Raw genomic sequence first — 13,712 nt, 5'->3', positions numbered from 1 at the left:
TGGTAACAAACCACTTAAGCAATGTCGTGGGAGACATGTAGTCACCCATAAGAGTTTCCGGGTACAAACACCAACTCCCATATGGTTAAGGGGTCATGCTAAACATGACTCTATTGAGCAACCCTTCACTCTCACTCTCTCATCTCTCATCTCTCTCTCTCTCTCTCTCTCTCTCTCTCTCTCTCTCTCTCTCTCTCTCTGTGCAACACTCCACTAATATCTCACTCACTTTCTCACGAGCAGACAGCATATTCAGTAGAACAGTGACACTGCAGATTTAGACATAGAGGACAACTCGGAACAACGATGAAATGACAAGCTCGCTCTTGGTTATATTCCAGAAACATGACAGATCAATACATAACAGTTGCCCAATAGTGCTAACATTCCATGAGTACAAGCACACTCTCCAACTTCATGACACAACTGTCAAACTAATAGTTGAGATCATACAACAATAGCACTCTTCATAGATTCCATCTAGCTCTATTCCATGAGCATCTAGCTCTATTCTTGCCTAATACTGAGCTATCCTCTCATCACCATTTGTAGTGTCTGGGTGCCCTTTTACGCCGAGTCTTCTTGTTCTTGGTAACGGATCTCTGGTGGTTACAATTCTCCACCTCCACATGTGTGATAACGAGATGGTGCTCACGACATGGGGAGTTGGTTGTCGGTGCTTTCTTCCACCACTGGGTTGCAGGGCGCAACACCTAGCATGCCCGGTGCTTGAGCTCCTGCTCTTGAACCAATTTCCCTGACAAATTTCTATTTGAACCTTATGAACATTTTTGGGGGAGTATGGTCTGGGATGTATATGCCATTTGAGTAGGTTGCATCCTTTTTAGTCTTTTTGCTTGCTCTTCTGAGTATCCCACACCCCTGTTGTTGGTCTGTGGTGTCTTCTGATCAAAAACTTTTATCACCGGTCTGAGTGGGTTTTGCCCTAGAATCTTCTTTTTTGCCATCGGTATGGGCCTCCACTCGATCTGTATAGCTTCTTCATACTGTGCTGAATCGTTTGCAGGTGAGCTTTTCTCCTTTTCTACTTCCGGGTCTCCGATACTCCACCTCCAGACGTTGACACTTATGGGTTGTCGCATTCTAGGTGGAAGCATCCTCCTTCCCTCCGGAGTCTGTGAGAACAAGAATTATGAGCATGGAAGTTCCAAGGGAAGAGGTTTCCCTAGTGAGTATTGACCTGATCCTGTCTACATTCTGGAAGTATAGTGGTAGTTCTTTTGTTAGCTCACAACTTAGAGAACATCACATGAGAAGCTTCAAAGAAAGGGTTGTCTAGGGGGCTAGCCCACGAAGCTGTTGTGCTGTTGAAACCAGCCGATCTTTGAGGTGCTCATTCTCTTTGTGCAGGGTTTGGTTGGCATCATTCAATTTTCGGACCTCAACCAATAGCTCCCCCTTTCTTTCATGGGTACTCTGGGTGATAGCATTGTCGTGTTTTCAATGGCTAGTTCAGTATCGGCCTTTATTTTTGTAAGTTTCTCTTGAAGTCTAGACACTTCCTCCTTTGCCTCCCTTAGCTCTGTCTTCCATTGACGCCTTATCTTCTGTGTCTGTTGCACCTTTTCTGCCATATGCTTTGTCTCCTCTATTTGCATCTGGAGGGTGGTTTTGTAATTTTCCCAATCTCCGAGCCCTTCTTCTCTGAGCTGATTCTCATTTTCCATACAACGTTGTAGCTCTAATAAAGCGCTAATGCGTTCAACTCATTGATGGTGTCCATTTCAAATTTAGTACTTCTTTCCAGCCTTTGCTTGTAATCCTCTGCCTGATCCTTGGCCTTATCTCTATCTTGGAGGGCTTCTCTCAATATATCTGCATATTCTCTGGAGGGTGTGGTGTCCTGCAATTCTTGCTGTAACACCTTATTTCTTTCCACCAACTTCTTTGCCTCCTTTTCCTAGTGTTCTACTTTCCAAGTGATGGCCTTTAGTGTTTGTGCTAGATTATGGTCTTCATTTTCCACTTGCTTTCCTTTTCCTGAGGTACTTGTTCTTGGGGATTCTTGGCCTACTGGTCGTGCTGTTGTTGTTATTGCTAACTCCTTGTCTACATCATAATCTTTATCCAGGTCATGAATGACATGTTTTACAGCTTGCACGATATCTATTCATGAATCTCCATCAGGGCTTGAAGCGCATGATCCCACACCTTGCTAAGTCTCAGCTAGGGCCTTCCCAATAACACCTAGTAAAACTTGGTGTGGTTTTTTTGTGGTAAGCTGACCTTAAAGTCAACTTGTTTGATTTTTATTTGGGATATTTTTTTATGATTCCTTTAGGTACTACTATCCTATTATCTGCCATTTTTATGTTGAGCGGAATGGGATATTTTTTTATGATTCCTTTAGGTACTACTATCCTATTATCTGCCATTTTTATGTTGAGCGGAATGGGATCCCACTTGAGACTCAATCCCAATGTAGTTTTCTCGGTGATGACATTCACTCTGGATCCTCCATCTAGCACTGCATCATTGATGAGTACATTGCTCATTTGAATTGTGACTTTGGCCACTTCATCATCTCTGGTGGATACTAGGGGTTCTTCGGCTTGCATATAATTGCATTCCAGGGTTCCTTCTTCTATTGAGTTCTTCAATTCCTTGCTCATACCTTTAATGCCTGCCACCATCGGGATTTTGGCCTTGAACCTTGGGCATAAGTCCAGCACTTGTCTCAGCTAAACGTATCTATCCAGTAGTAATAACATTACATTGATTTTTTGTAACTAGTTAGCATTCTTTTGGTCTTCTTCTACGTATTCTCGATTGAGGTGCTCTGAATGCCGCTTGCTTCCGCTTGTTTCTAGCAATCCCATGATGATTTTGTGTGAGCCATCCTCTTTTTGCTTACTTTTCCTTTTCTCTATTTCCTTAGTACTTTGCATTCTCACCTTTTCATGTTGATCCCAGTCCACAACTACCTTCTTTGCGAGCTTGGGGTGATTTTTGATTATGTAGCGGAGTTATCACTTCCCCAGATTCATTAGCCTTAGCCCTTGTGAATGCCAAGATGTCATGCACCTCCTTTTGTATCTCATCTACCCTACTCATGTTGGCGCTTGGCAGATTTTCTTTGAGCTGCATCAATTATGCTTGTCTTTCTTCATCATGCTTTTTCTTCATGGCACATTCTGCTTTGGTGTGTCCAGGCTGTTGATAATAATAACACGTGAAGGTTGTAGAACCATCAGCTCCTTGGTTTCTCCTTCTTGAATAATTTTTGCGGCCTCTATTTCCATACCTTCCCATTCTTGAGGGTCTTCTTTCTGCTCCTTCCATGCTATTCACCACCATGGTAGCTCTATTTTTCATATTGTACCTATAGTTCCATGTACTATGATTGTAAATATTATAGATGGTGCAAGTTGGTAGCACAGTGCATTCCTCCTTGAGGTGACCTTTCTACTTGCATTGGAAACAGAACACATTCTTGTGGAATTTTAAGCCCTTGCTCTTTTTCATTTCTTGCATCAGCTATTTACCTGCAGCATCAATTCACCAGGGCTTCCTTTGCCTTCCTGATTTTCTTCTTTTTGTCTTTCTTCTTTTTCACTGCCACCACTGGTGCCTCCTACAAAGAGTTGCTTGAATCATCCTCTTTAGTGGTGACCCTCTTCTTGGGCTTCTTATTTTTTTTCCTTTCTCGACTTCTTTTTTCTACCATTTTGGTTAGCTCCACCTGTTCCTCAAACTCTTCTTTAGTTTTTCTGCTTGTTTTGTATTGACTGTTGCATGGATATCCGACTTAAGCCCTTGGACAAATCAGTTAGCAACAATTTGCATGGAGGGTTGGGTTTGGTCTGCCACTCTCTGCCTTAAGCTTAGTAGCTTTGTTGCATAAGCTTCCACATCCATTATGTCTTGATGACGGAGCTCTCTCATTTAATTACAGAGTTGAGTTACAGACTTTATTTTGCAGAATCTTCCTAGAAAAGTAGTCATGACTTCTTCATAGGCTTGGAAATGGTTGTCTTAATATCTTGATACCCACTCCGTGGCTCTGTCTTTGATGGTATTCATGAAAGCATCTTTGTGAATTTCACTCAACTCTGGCTCTTCCACATAGGCTTGGAAATGGTTGTCTTGATATCTTGATACCCACTCCCTGGCTCTATCTTTGATGGTATTCATGAAAGCATCTTTGTGAATTTCACTCAACTCTGGCTCTTCCACATCCCAAGGTCTGGCTACTTTCCAGTATTGCTTAAACCTCCTCACATGTAGGTCTACATCTTTCGCTTTCTCTCTTGAATACACCGAGAAAATATTGTTTCCCTTGAACCTTTTTCGGGGATTTTATTGTGGTTGTTCTTCCTTGTTTTGTTGTTCTGCCCTTCTTGGGCTTTCTGGACCTGAACAGTGCTTGGCTTCTCGCTCTTGGAACTCCTTTTCTTGGTCCAAGTCGTGCCTAAATTCTGACACTTCTTCTTGCTGCTCGTGCAGGGTTGCAGAAGTTTCAGCACTGCCTTCTTGATTGTGATAGTGTGAGGCACTCCCAGTAGGCTGAAAGCTTCCTAGAGGGTCTCTTGGGAGGCATTACTTTCCATCATCCTTAGATCCCTAAACATGCATGAAGCATGCCTAAAGCTATTTGAATTGTGTAGTGGGAAGCTTTTCGTATATTGACTTCTCTGGAGAATTCCTTCCATGCTATGATTTCTCTTCAGATTTGTTCTAAGCGATTGTTTCCCAACAGGATCGCCAAGTGTTTCTCATTGATTTCCCTCACATCGGAAAGGCAAGACAACAGTATGTGGTAACAGACTAGTCAGGCACTTGGTTGATTTTAGCTTGTGGTGGTAGAACAGGTGGCGGAAGGGGCGATGCGTCCTATACTCGAAACATCCCTCTTGGTAAATAGGATGGGTTCATCCGACCTACAGCCACAATGATTGCATTGGTGGTGCTGGCAAGGCTAGTGGTGCTCTGGGTGCCTCGGCAATTGTGCTACAATTTGGAATCTTGGTACCTACATATGGAAGTGTCATGGTTCCCCAATTTTGCGTATGAGCACAATAGAGTAATGACCTTACTCTCAATTGAGGGCATTTAGTAGTGGTGTGATTCATTCTACACATAGAACACCATACTAGATCTCTTCGAGAGTAGAGATGAGCATGCCCATGACCTGATGCTTCTCTTCCATCCTTAACCTTCAACTTTCTAGTATGGCATTACTGAGTTCGTCCAACAGTCATGTTCCCAACTTGCCTGTTCCGAGTTCTTGTGTCTTGGTGACTCAAGACTCGTGAAGTTGTTACTGTTGAAGCTACTTACATCTTCAAGTTGTGGAAATGCAAGCATATTGTCTACATATTCGATTTCCAACTTACAGCATGTATATAGAGTAGCTGGTGGGGCTAATACTAAATAATCATGCATTTTGTGATCTCGGACTCCTTTCCGGAAGAAGTAGGGCCAGAATTGATCTCAGTTAGCCTCTCCTGTAGTTTACATCTTGAATTCAAGTGCTTGAGCCAGGATACATAGTCTTGCATAGACTCATTTTTTTTGTTGATATTATGCAGCTGTGCCATAGGGCTCCATCTCACCACTTCGGGCAAACTTTGGCACGAACACATTCTTGAGCTGAGTGAAATTGATCTTATCTTATGGCTTTAGGGTTCAAAACCATTGATGAGCCTTTCCTTCTAGGGTCAGTGAGAAGGCATGAATCATGGTTACACTCACTGAGCCACAGGTTTCGCATGTGGACTCAAAGATCTCAACATGTTGGATCGGGTCCCCATCCCCTCCTGAGAACTTTTGTATGAGCTTTGAAATAATGTGTGGCTTCATTTGGGATGGTCTAGATTATTCTAGAACAGTGCCTAGTTCCCTAACCATTCCTCGGCCCATTTTTTCAGTTATATATTCAGAAAATTTGCCCTTGTGGGCATTAACATCTACATTTGGATCCACCATTGGTCTTTGAGGAGCTACTCCTCCGTACCTAGACCTCATCCTCTTCCTACATTAGCTCTTCTAGGCATTTCAGGTCTATTGGTAGGGCCGGCCACCTCATTTTGGCCTGGCTCATTATTAGCAGCCTTCGTCCATCTTTGTAGAAACAAGAGCTCCATGTCCTAAAAGAACATGGGATGATTGATGATTTGCTCTATGTCTTTCTTTGTGTACAGGCGGTCCTCAACTTCAACAGTTTGCCTAGGTAGGTTGTCCCCTTCATTTTGGGTATCAAATCCCTCCTCTGCTCTTGGCTCTTCATTAATGGGTTCTAAACTTGGGTTGGTTCCCTCATCCTTGCCCATTTCCATATTATTAGTGGCATTCCTGAACATTTCTGGTTCCTTGCAATGTGACTGAAATGGATCTACCCTTTCCATTTCCTTTTGTTTGGCCCTTCGTTGAGTATCAAGCTCTTGTTTCCTTAAGCTTAATGCTCGTAGTTGTTGTGCTACTTCAGCCCTCTTAAAGTCTAACTCTAATTCCTCTGAGGTTGGAAAAAAATACTTGATCGGTCCTAGCCGCACTTTCCATGTCCCTCCTTGTCATGGGAGTCCCAGTGTTTAGACAACCTAGAACTTGAAGGCTAGGTTGGTACTTCTAGTCTTATACCTTGTCCAGCACTGGTTGATGGGCTTGCACGTGTAGATTGCACTTCGTCTTCTGTGCTAGTTTGGAGACAAAAAAATCCCTTGGTTATGTCAAAGATACCACTGGATCGTGAGGGGAAGATGGTTTTTCTTCCTCTCCAATCCCAGGGAATTGTAGCCCTTCTTCCATGGACTCTTCAAATACTCAATTAAGTACTTAAAGAATGGCCCAAACCAACACTCTTTTGATAAGAAGATCCTAGGTGGTTTAATGCACTATCGTTCACGGGAGTAAGGTTGTCTCCGATGAGTTTGTAAGACATCAAGTACATGTGAATAGGTTTTGATAGGCTAAATCACTAACCTAATTGAATTTTTGTAGGGTTCTATTGATCTGTATTTCTTTGGCCATGAGACTGTAAAGGTAGCCGCCACCGGTTAACTCGTTCAGGGCCTCGACACAGTGACCTATCCGGGTCTTCTCGGGCGGCATTCCCAAGGCCCAGTTGACTATCCCGCTGGCATCCACCTTGAGCCTTTCAATCAGGAACGGGTTGCGACGCGTGACTGTCCTGGGGGTGTGTATAAAGAGAAAGCGCCTCCTTCCCCCGTTGGATCGGTCCACGTCAGGCCACTTCCAGTTGGCTGTAAACAAGGAGTGGGTGCCGGGCTTAACTGACATGGCTGGCCTGCCTTTAGCTTCTACAGTTACCCTCTCATTAGAGAGCAACCTCTTTAAGATGCTGGCAGCTGCATTACTAGGCTGTCGGGTTACATCAGGGAAGAGCAGCAGATTCTTACCCTCTAATAGGGTCAGCTCGAATCGGTTCGCTATCCTACTGACGTCCAGGGTCTCGCACCTCCCACCTAGTATGTGCTCCAGCAGCTCTGTTAGGGTTAGCAGTTCACGCTATGAGATATCAAGAAATGGTTCATGTCATGAACTATTTTCTGCACTTTCATGTGCTCAAGGTTACTTCGAATTTTACGTTTGCGTGCCTTGATCTAAGTTGGTTGGGCTCAACTTGCAAATTTTAAAGCACTTTCCTAACTTGAACGTGACTATCCTTGGTTCGTGAACTAGATCCGTTTTACTGATAGTTCATGCCGTGAAACCGCAGAAAACAGTTCACATCGTGAAGCAGTAAGTAATGGTTTATGCCGTGAAACACGGGGTGTTTCACGTCGTGAAGTATCTAATGGTTCACACCTTGAAAAGATATACAATTGACATCTTGAAGTATTCTCTGCTGCTAGTTCACGGGATAAGATTCCATAGGATCCGTTGTGTCAAAGGTGTCAGGATAAGGTACCCTATTTTTAGCAAGGTAATCCTATAAATTATGGTGCTGATTGTAGAAGTGGTTCATGCCATGAGATATCAGGAAATGGTTCACGTCGTGAATTGCTTTCCTCCTACACTTTCACGTGTTCACTCCTACATTGAAAGAGTGAAGATTGGTTGTAAAATAACCTATCCAGATGGTCCAAAATGGTTGTGCTAGTAATGAGAAGTGTAATTCAAGTTTAAAGCACAACCAATGACTCCTTATTTTTGTGATTTTTTTGAAAAAACAAAAAATAGAGTATCACCCTGCTCGTTCATGCCAACAAATTTGGTGATACAAACATTTAAATTTAAAAGAAAAAACAATGTAGTTTTCCTCTAAGGTCACCCAAGTACTCACCCACACAACAAAAACAAACAATTTCTCACAAATCTTTACTTCCACTCAAACCTTATCCATTTATTCTTTACACAATGCACTACATGAATGCAAAGGCAATGATGAAACATGTATAGTGGGAGTTGAAACTCAAAGAGGATGGAAGAAACAATGGTGTTTCCCTGGTAGCGGTGCCAAAAATGTTATGGGTTACCACACCTCCCAAGAAGGAACTCTAAGCATTCATCATTATAAGAAGCAATAGATCACAACCGTCGTAGGAAACTTACCAATGCTTTGAGCTCATGTGTCCCTTGAGGTCTCCAAGCTCACTTTGAGAAGCTCCATTGTTCCAAGCTCCACCTCCACACTGTCACTGTAGAGTCACTTGCACCACCATACAAGGCAATCTCTCTCTCACTCCTTTACACACAAGCATAGAGAAGGCACATGTACTAGATTAGTACACTCTCACACTCTCTCAAGACAAGGCAAGATCTCTTATAGCACAAAGGGGGATTGTGTCCATTCATTATAAGAAAATGATTTATATACAACTGGCCCTTATTTACACTTGGATGCCCAAAACTTACTAACTAAGGCCTTGGGTGGCCAGTGTCACAACCTTTATAGTACCTTTGCATGACACTTATTAATGTCCTCAAATGGAGGAGCATACTTGTTAATCCAAGATGGGATTAATAGTCTAAATTGAATTAATTTAAATAATATATTTTTACATAAATAAATATGCCAGAACCTTAGAACATATAAAGGTTAAAGGTATTTATATAACTATGTGCATAAATTGAGCACCATGTAAATTATAAGGCTTAGAATTAACCAAGAATAAATGATTAATTTAATCTTTTGAGAAATGAATATACTCTGCTCATGCCCTTACGAAAAAAATATTATTTGACTATAAAAGATGCCTTACAGAATTAATCAAGCTCACATACAAGTTAAAGAACAAAGCATAGACTTGAATCAAATTGACAAGATTAAAGCATAACATAAAAGCATGAAATAGAGAAAACAACACTATCCACACACTATTAGGTTAAATTTCCCCCTCATGCATGGCTCCCACTTTCACGACATGATTTATTTTGATAATTATATTTAAAATCTGCCCAAGGAGCCAATAATAGTTGTGCATACAAAATAGGGCTTTGGTTTTCCATTTTTACAGAAATGACTCAAGCACTAAAGCTTTTTCATACACTAAGGGTAAAATAACAAAAATTTCTCTAATGCACATGCTAGTAAAATAGCAATGCCACACACACAAAAGGGCATATAAATAATATGTACAATCATTTGGCACATGGCCAAAAAATAACCCATATAAAAAAAAATCTGAGATGTCATAAACAAGATCCTCCATGTGCGACACACGCATTGGTTATCACTTATCTCAGAAACATAAACACATTAGTTGTTCCAATTAATTTCTATCACAATAATTAATCCCAATATGAAACATTGATAAGCACAAACACAACACACTCACCACTTGTTACACTGCGATGAGAGTATCATTATACACATCATCTAGCATGGCGTGTCATTTGCATAAACCACTTGTTACACTTCGACTATGCAGTTGTCTGGCATAGTCCACTTGTTTTACTTCGACGACACATAGTCGCGTCAAGCATGGCACTACTTATTACACTTCGATGATATACACCCGTCAAGCATGGTCTCAAGCTATACCAATAATACTAGGTAACTAGTATGTAATGTGGGGTCACCGAACGATGCCAATTCACTAGCATGGTGGCACACTAGCATCATGGGGCGTCCTTGTTTAGCCAAAGGGTGGACATTATGTAACATCTCTCTCACTTGGATAAGTAACTAACCTCAGTTTCATGTTTGCTTATTTCAAGTAAAGGAGATCAAGGTCTTACAAAATACAAATTCTAGCATCTTCTCTAAATACGACAAATAGACATTCCATTAGGAAATTCTAGCATCTTCTCTAAATATGACAAAAAAAATATGTGTAATAAATTCTAGTGTCCCATATCACTAGAAAATATCCCACATAAGTCTAGAGATAAGTATGTATCAAGATCTTCCACACAGGATTAATCTTTGTGTCCCATACCACCAAGGCTAATATGTAGTGAAAATTCATAAAGTAGAGTTCAAAATGAAAAGGGTAGTTTCTCCAAGAATTTGTACTTTGATGCATAAAAACTTCCTTGAAATTTATAAAAGCGATGAGAGTATCATTATACACATCATCTAGCATGGCATGCCATTTGTATAAACCACTTGTTACACTTAGACCAAGTTGTCTAACATAGTCCACTTGTTTCACTTTGACAATACATAGTCGTCATGCATGGCATTACTTGTTACACTTTGATAACATACACCCATCACGCATGGTCTCAAGTTATACCAATAACACTAGGTAACTAGTATTTAATGTGGGGTCTCCCAAGATACCAATTCACTAGCATGGCACACTAGTTTCACGGGCATTCTCGTTTAGCCCATGGGTGGACATTATGTAACAGGAACTCTCAAAGAGGGGGTAGCCTTAAGATTCTTAAGAATTGCCTAAGGATTCTTGATGAGATAAAGTGTAAATTCTAGAGTTAGACTATTGATTTTGGAAGCTTGATTTATAAAGTTAGAAATTACCATCCTTGTATGTGAAGAGCCTTAAATAAGGTCGGTTGAATTAAATTTGCAAAGATTCCTTTAAGGAAAGATTCTTGAGAAGATCTCACTAGGATATGTTTGGCTAAAGAAGTTTGACTTGTTTAGAATTTCGAGTGGAGAGCTATGATATCTTGTTGAGCTTGCAATGGTTTACTCTACATTTGTTGAAAATAGGGTTGCATGAATGCATGTACACACACATACACACGCACACACGCACGTATGTACACACAATGGAGAAGCTCAAGGGAGCACATAATGGAGAAGCTCAAGGGAGCACACAAGATGATAGATAGATAATGAATGTGTGTTGTATAAATATGTGATAAGTATACCCTGGGATATGTTTGGTTAGAGAAATTTGACTTGTTTAGAGTTTCTACTATGGAGAGCTGTGATGTCTCATTGAGCTTGCAATGGTTTACTCTACATTTGTTGGAAACATGGTTGTAAGAATGCCACACCTACACACACACACACGCACACACATACACACACACACACACACACACACACACACACACAATGGAGAAGCTCAAGGGAGCACACAATGAGATGATAGATAGGTAATGCATATGTGCTATACAAAGATGACAAGTATACCCCATGATGGATGTATATTAGCATCGGGGAAAAAATCTCTTAAAGATGAAAAAAGTGCCCTAACTGGTCTTATTGTGTTCACACACATCACTACCAAATATGGCTACAAATCTCCCCTAGGAGTTCTAATGTGAACAAGGGATGAGCTATAAAAGTATAGAGATATGATAGGCTCTTTGAACTGTAAGAGGGAGACTAGACTAATCTCTAAAGGAAAGTAAGTTCAAAGCTTTGTGAAAAGCTTCAAACTTCTCTCATGAGAGAGCCTTATGAATAAATCTACCATGTTGTCCTATGTTGGCATGTAAGCCATGTTTACTTCCCTTGCGGTGGAGAATCTCTCCCTGACATAATGATAATGCACCTCAATGAGCTTTGTGTGAGCATGAAAAATTAGATTCCTTGTATTAACTGCCATAGTGTTCTGACTGTCATTAAAGATGATAGTGGCTAAGGACTTGCTAATACCCAAATCAGCAAAGGACTGTCATTAAAGATGGTAAAAACTTGCCAATACCCAAATCAGCAAATAAGGTGTTTGAGCCAAAACACTCAATTGTAGCTGTAAATGTTGCCTTGTACTCAGCTTCACAGCTAGAGGTGGCCACAGTGGGTTGCTTTTTATTGAGCCACCCCCCTCTTCTAAACTTGATGACAGGATACCAACTTGTTCTTGGATGACTATTATCATCCCATTCTTTTTCCCGAATGAATCACCAAGGTGAAAGAAAAAACCACTTGTGGATACTCATATGCTATAACATCTAGCCCAGCCTGAGTCTATAAATGATGCAGTTATGATTTACCCCCCTTGGGATAAAGCAACCTAAATGCTTGTTGCCCTTTAGATAATGGAACACCCATTTGATAGACTGCGAATGCTTTGTGATGATCACCAAGGTGAAAGAAAAAACCACTTGTGGATACTCGTATGTTGTAACATCTAACCCAGTCTAAGTCTATAAATGATGCAGCTATGATTTACCCCCCTTGGGATAAAGCAACCTAAAGTGCTTGGAGCCCTTTAGGTAATGGAACACCCATTTGATAGACTGCCAATGCTTTGTGCCTGGGCTATGCATAAATCTGCTTAATATTGAGACTCCATATACTGAATGTCAAGCCTGGTGTTACATAAGAAGATAAGGTATCCCAACAAATTCTTGATACAGGGCCAACATCAAAAGAACCACGTACATCTTCAAGATTAAGTCACAAACTAGGTCCCATAGGTGTAGCAACATGTTTGCAGTCTCCAAGACTAAGTCGCAAACTAGGTCCCATAGGTATAGCAACATGTTTGCAGTCTCCAAGACTAAGTCGCAAACCAGGTCCCATAGGTATAGCAACATGTTTGTAGTCTCCAAGATTGAACCTCTTCAACAATGTCTCTATGTATTGTGTCCTCGGGGGGGTCACTTAGTATAAAAAATGAATATCACGTGCGTTCAATAGAAGGAATTTAAAAAAAAAATTGACTTACAGATATTTATTCACAGAAGGATTTATTTCAGAGCATATGTATGTATTTACAGAAGGTACCTTTTTATTGATAAATTTGACCAAAGGTTGTAAAGATAAGAAAGGTATAGGTGTAGTGGTTTAAGCTGCAAGAGCATAATTTTCCACACAATGGATCCAGGTTCAAATCTTGGAAAGATTTTTTCCTGGATATAAAATTTGATTTTTATTTGGGTTGCAACGTGATGATTCTGAAAAATAAAGACATTTGATAATATTTGAATTTGCTTTTACTACACACACGATTTATAGGTGCGCATTCAAAACAGGCGGGTAGTGTTGGCAGACGGGTACGCAGCTCTCTCTCTCTCTCTTCTCTCTCTCTCAAGCACAAGAAAACTCAGGTACGTAGCGCTCTCTCTCTCTCTCTCTCTCTCTCAAGCACAAGTAACTCAGGTTTGATTTTAACGATCAAACCTTCTCTTTTTCGTAAAAAAAATGGCCAGGCACGTAGGTGATGCGGCCCACCATGAGCACCGCGCAGTTTGATGGTCGGGTGAGGTGCTTGAGGCTGTTGCGTTAGGAGCTACCGACGGGGTCACAACAGGCCAAAGAAGGCGGCCGTTGGCAGGCATCGCAGAACGCTAGCGAGGAGCAGCAGCAGGTCTGTACGGCTTATGCTCTCTCTCTCTCTCTCTCTCTCTCTCTCTCTCTCTCT

The sequence above is a fragment of the Cibotium barometz genome, chromosome 33 (genome assembly GCF_041138505.1).
Source record: "Cibotium barometz isolate CiBa-2024 chromosome 33, ASM4113850v1, whole genome shotgun sequence".
Classification (NCBI taxonomy): domain Eukaryota; kingdom Viridiplantae; phylum Streptophyta; class Polypodiopsida; order Cyatheales; family Cibotiaceae; genus Cibotium; species Cibotium barometz.
The sequence above is the reverse complement of the archived record's forward strand: the minus strand, read 5'-3'. Positions refer to the sequence as shown.